Source organism: Bos mutus, chromosome 5 (genome assembly GCF_027580195.1).
Source record: "Bos mutus isolate GX-2022 chromosome 5, NWIPB_WYAK_1.1, whole genome shotgun sequence".
Taxonomy (NCBI): domain Eukaryota; kingdom Metazoa; phylum Chordata; class Mammalia; order Artiodactyla; family Bovidae; genus Bos; species Bos mutus.
Window position 1 is genome coordinate 54,775,587 of NC_091621.1, and position 6,162 is coordinate 54,781,748.

Genomic DNA, 6,162 nt, shown 5'->3' on the forward strand with positions numbered 1-6,162 from the left:
ACCACATGTGGTACTTTACATCATCAAGGAAACCTAGTGAAGGGCCTATTGGCAAAGATATGTCAAATGAGAGATTTCTTTATTTTTCTCTTTGTTTTTCATTGCAAGATTATATAATTATCAAAACCAGTGATGACATATATAAGATTTCTTGAATTTCATGAGTGTAAACTAGATTTGGAATATGGATCTTCAAATACTGATGGTGTTTCAATGACTCTAAAGTTCTGTTGAAACGTCTTGGCATTGCCTTCTGTAGGGACTCTCAAGGAGTGTTTTTACTAGATCTCATCTCTATAGAAGGAAACCACTAAAGTTGCTCCAGACATATCTATGCTAGAGATTCCATGCATCCATCCACTTCCTAAGTGCCAGTCATGTGCCAAATGCCATATGTGCACTGATGTACATCACTGGGTAAAGAAGGAATTGTACTGTAGTATGGATGTGCAGTGTAAGTGATATGCAAGGGTATTTAAATATTCATAGTTTTTGCATCAGGCAACCTAGCCTTGTTTCTGGGGAAAAAGGAGGATGGGGTATATATGAAATATAGGTTACTCAATCTCAGACCCTTGAAACATTATTTGCCCAGCCAGGTACTTCAGACTGTGTCTAAGAATAAATCAAGAAGGAGAATTTTATGCTATGGAAAATCAGTACAGTTCAGTCTCTCAGTTGTGTCTGACTGTGTACTCATGTAGCTTTTCTCAGGGTGTGTTTATGGAGAATGAGATATCATTTTTTCCTTTTTTTTTTTTTTTTTTATAAGGACACCATCATCTCTATTGAATTAGGGCTCTATCCTTATGACCATTAAGTTCAGTTGAGTTCAGTCACTCAGTTGTGTCCGACTCCTTCAGACCCCATGAACCACAGCACGCCAGGCCTCCCTGTCCATCACCAACTCCCGGAGTTTACTCAAACTCAAGTCCATCAAGTCGGTGATGCCATCCAAACATCTCATCCTCTGTTGTCCCCTTCTTCTCCCACCTTCATTCTTTCCCAGGATCAGGGTCTTTTCAAATGAGTCAGTTCTTCACATCAGGTGGCCAAAGTATTGGAGTTTCCGCTTCAGTATCAGTCCTTCCAATGAATATTCAGAACTGATTTCCTTTAGGTAGAATCTCCTGGCAGTACAAGGGACTCTCAAGAATCTTCTTCAACACTACATTCAAAAGCAACAATTTTTTGGCACTCAGCTTTCTTCATAGTCCAACCCTCCCATTCATATATGACTACTGGAAAAACCATAGCTTTGACTAGACAGACCTTTGTTGGCAAGGTAATGTCTCTACTTTTTAATATGCTGTCTAGGTTGGTTATAACTTTTCTTCCAAGGAGCAAGTGTCTTTTAATTTAATGACTGAAGTCAGCATCTGCAGTGATTTTGGAGCCCCCCAAAATAAATTATCTCACTGTTTCCATTGTTTCCCCATCTATTTGCCATGAAGTGATGGGACCGGATGCCATGATCTTAGTTTTCTGAATGTTGAGTTTTAAGCCAACGTTCTCACTCTACTCTTTCACTTTCATCAATAGGCTCTTTAGTTCTTTTTTACTTTCTGCCATACGGGTGGTGTCAACTACATATCTGAGGTTATTGATATTTCTCCCAGCAATCTTGATTCCAGCTTGTGCTTCTTCCAGCCCAGCGTTTCTCATGATGTACTCTGCATATAAGTTAAATAAGCACGGTGACAATATAGAGCCTTGACATACTCCTTTCCCGATTTGGAACCAGACTGTTGTTCCATGTCCAGTTCTAACTGGTGCTTCTTGACCTGCATATAGATTTCTCAGGAGGCTGGTCAGATGGTCTGGTATTCCCATCTCTTGAATAATTTTCCACAGTTTTTTGTGATCCACACAGGCAAAGGCTTTGGCATATTCAATAAAGCAGAAATAGATGTTTTTCTGGAACTCTCTTGCTTTTTTGATGATCCAGCAGATGTTGGCATTTTGATCTCTGGTTCCTCTGCCTTTTCTAAATCCAGCTTGAACATCTGGAAGTTCACAGTTCATGTACTGTTGAAGCCTGGCTTGAAGCATTTTGAGCATTACTTTACTAGTGTGTGAGATGAGTGCAATTGTGTGCTGGTCTGAGAAATGTTTGGCATTGCCTTTCTTTGGGACTGGAATGAAAACTGACCTTTTCCAGTCATTTGACCACTGCTGAGTTTTCCAAATTTGCTGGCACATTGAGTACAGCACTATCTCAACATCAACTTTTAAGATTTGAAATAGCTCAGCTGGAACTCCATCACCTCCACTAGCTTTGTTCATAGTGATGCTTCCTAAGGCCCACTTGACTTTGCATTCCAGAAGTCTGGCTCTAGGTTGGTGATCACACCATCATGCTTATCTGGGTCATGAAGATCTTTTTTGTATAGTTCTTCTGTGTATTCTTGCCACCTCTTCTTAATATCTTCTGCTTCTGTTAGGCCCATACCATTTCTGTCCTTTATTGATCCCATCTTTTCATGAAATGTTCCCTTGGTATCTCTAATTTTCTTGATGAGATCTGTAGTCTTTCCCATTCTATTGTTTTCCTCTATTTCTTTGCATTAATCACTGAGGAAGGCTTTCTTATCTCTCCTTGCTATTCTTTGGAACTCTGCATTCAAATGGATATATCTTTCCTTTTCTCCTTGCCTTTAGCTTCTCTCTTTTCTCAGCTATTTGTAAGGCCTCCTCAGACAACCATTTTGCCTTTTTGTATTGCTTTTCCTAGGGGGTGGTCTTGATCCCTGCCTCCTGTACAGTGTCATGAACCTCTGTCCATAGTTCTTCAGGCACTCTGTCTGTCAGATGGGCTATGGAAAATGGGCATATGTTTTAAAAAAGCGTGGAAAATCATCATTGCAGTGTTAGAGTCGTTCTAACCCCAGTATGGTCTCATAAGTCTGAGGTCCTTGTGGCTCTTCCTTACATAAAATCATGAACTCCACTGCCCCTTGGTAGCTGACTTCCTCTGGAGGGCTGCTTCACCTGATAGTAGTCGCCACGATCCCTGCCGTCTCTTCTGTCCCATCAACATATAGCTCGTTACTAGTGAATAATTTGCCACCACCAAACTTCATAGTTCTGCTGAAACTACCACATTTGCAATCTATTAAAATTCTAAATATACTTTTTAGAACTTTTAGTTTATAACTGATACTAAGATTTACCCACATCATTATATAATATTCTCTGGGGTTAGCTTCCTTTGGAAGTCTCAGGCTATTTCAGTGCAATTTCATTTAAAAAAACATGAGTGCTAATAATACTAAGTTCCTTGCCATAGTGTATGATTTGTAGACTTCTGCCTTACAGTCCAGTAAAATTTTAAAAAATAACGGAAACATGTAGGTTTGATAATGTCTAATTTTAACTAAAAAAGACGAGAAACCTCTGCCATCTACTCTCACTACTGCTTTAAGATAAAGATATGCTTTATTCTAATAAAGGATAATCTCCCTATTTAAAAAATATGAATATATTCTACATTTAGAAAAACTCCATAATCATACCAATTTTCCTAATTTTTATACAAGATTTAGTCAAGATTTTTGTTCTGTTGGCTTAGGAGAAAGTGATGCAAGAGCTAGGGAATAGATTTTGAAATCAGACAGACTTGGGTTTATATCCCATTTTGTCATTTTCTAGGTTTCTGAACTTAATTAACTTCCCTTAATCAGTTTCTTTACTTGTAAAAAAAAAATAAAAGGAATAATTATGTTTTGCCTCAGCACATGGTTAATGGAAACATTAAAAGAGCTAATGAATGTGTAAAAAATTATTAACTGATATGTCATAAAATGTAATTTAAAAAAATCTATTGAGGACCTTGAGGGAATTACAAGTATTTCCCTCCTCCCAATGTGAAGGAAGAGGAAGAAAGGAAAGCTAACAATTATTTTGTGCCTTCTGTATCTCAGGAACAGATGTAGCTCTCTTCATTTATTTTAATTATCCCAACAAAGCCAAAATTTCATATTTTAATCAAGTTTTTATAGCTGGAAAAAATTGTGATCTCAGAGAGTCAAACAATTTGCTCCAATCACACAGCTGATGAAAGGTGAAATTAAGAGTTCAGACCAAAGCTTGTTCGACTCACTATTTCATGCTCTTCTCTGAGAAAAATCAGCATAGACTACATCATCAAAAATATCATCTTTTTTTTCTTTAAGCTCTTAAATGTTAAGAGCTTAATGTTAACTTGGGGGTTAGCGTATAGTAGTAGGGCTGCCTCAAGGACAGATTTCGGTCAGTATAGTTTATCCCTTAGGAATTAAGCTCCTGGTTTATGTTTGGAAAGCCCTCTCCTTTATTATAATTAACTGCCAAATTAACTTTCATTATGAATAATTTAACACAATTATTAACCAGTACTTTAGGAAGATTCTTAGAAAAATTAAACAATACCATGACTTTTAAAATAAAGCTTTTCCAACTTCCTTTTTGGCCTAAAACAAAATGATAATACAGTCTTAGAAACTAATCATTTAATTTTGAACTTTGGAACCAGTTAAAAAATTACACTCTGTATTAGTGTAAGAATGGCATATGAAACTAATTACTGTTGAATTACTTCCATTGATATTACTTTACATTTCCTTAATAATAAAGATAATGTATTTGAGGTCTGGTTCATAAAGTTTTGTGATATTTTAAAATGGTTTTCTCTCACAATATATAAAGAATTTTATGAAAGCACTTATCTGTTTCTACACATTTGAGAAATACAATGGCTGAATTTTAGTTTCAAAAATTTTTTTGAACTTACAGATCAGCTGTTTTAGTATCATACTACTGCTACTGCTAAGTCACTTTAGTCGTGTCCGACTCTGTGCGATCCCATAGACAGCAGCCCACCAGGCTCCCCCGTCCCTGGGATTATCCAGGCAAGAACACTGGAGTGGGTTGCCATTTCCTTCTCCAATGCATGAAAGTGAAAAGTGAAAGTGAAGTCGCTCAGTAGTGTCCGACTCTTAGCGACCCCATGAACTACAGCCTACCAGGCTCCTCCATCCATGGGATTTTCCAGGCAAGAGTACTGGAGTGGGGTGCCATTGCCTTCTCCGAAAGCCTACAGCACCCGGTATTCCCAGGTGGTCTCCCATCCAAGTACTAACCAGGCCCGACCCTGCTTAGCTTCTGAGATCAGACGGGATCGGGCGCGTTCAGAGTGGTGTGGCCGGAGACACGTGAGTCTTCAAACTATGGATACATTGATGGAGCACAGACTTTCTAGACATCATTTATATGCTATACTGAAACATGTCATAAAGTGAAAAGTGGATGGGAACAGAGTGGAAGCCAGGAATCTGGACTCACTGTAAAATATTACATATACCTCTGCGTGTTCCTTATGTGCGTATGTGCTAAGTTGCTTCAGTCATGTCTGACTCCATGAGACCCTATAGTGCTTGGTGGGCTACCTCTGTCCATGGGATTCCCCAGGCCAAGAATACTGGAGTGAGTTGCTGTGCCCTTCTCCAGGGATCTTCCCAACCCAGGGATGGAACCCAAGTCTCTTTCATTTCCTGCTCCTGCCACCTGCTGAGTCAGTTGGTTCCTTATGTACTTCCAGTAAATATCACAGAGGAAATTTCTCTGATTTATTTTACATCCATCTTTTAGTATCTAAAACAGTGCATGGTACAGAGAAAACACTGGCAACCATGCATATCTGGAAGATATTTTGGTGTTTGGCATTGTAGAATAGTACTTTTCTATGGCTAATTTGAAGTTCTCATTTTGTATAAGTTGAGCTCTTACAAAAGTCAGATATATGGGGTTGAAAAGAAAATCAAGGTTTTCTAAGTGAAATGGGGCATTAGCGGTGTTTATGTCTCTTTGCCCTGGGCAATCTTTGTATGTGGCTTTAACAGAAGGGAGCAATCAGTTGTATATTAGATTTTAAACTATCCTATTAGGCATCTACTTTGATCTCTGGGACATCAAGGGTGATACCAAGCCAAGGTGCTCTCCTTGTTGGGATTTACCTTTATTCTATAAAATGGCAAATATCAATGTGCTTCCTGTGGTGGATTCATGTCAATGTATGGCAAAACCAATACAATACTGTAAAGTAAAAAAAAAAATGTGCTGCTTTTCTTTCCTTTCTTAAACTTCATGTGTCAATTCTAAAAAATCATTACTAAGCTGTATTTG

General features: G+C 38.2%; 1 non-coding gene across 1 annotated transcript; it reads right to left on the reverse strand.

The window, feature by feature from the left end:
• Positions 1 to 5,071: 5,071 nt before the first annotated feature.
• On the reverse strand, positions 5,072 to 5,190 carry LOC138988013 (5S ribosomal RNA). The gene has a single exon (XR_011464362.1). It is a non-coding gene; the product is annotated as a 5S ribosomal RNA (ribosomal RNA).
• Between the last annotated feature and the right edge of the window lie 972 nt (positions 5,191 to 6,162).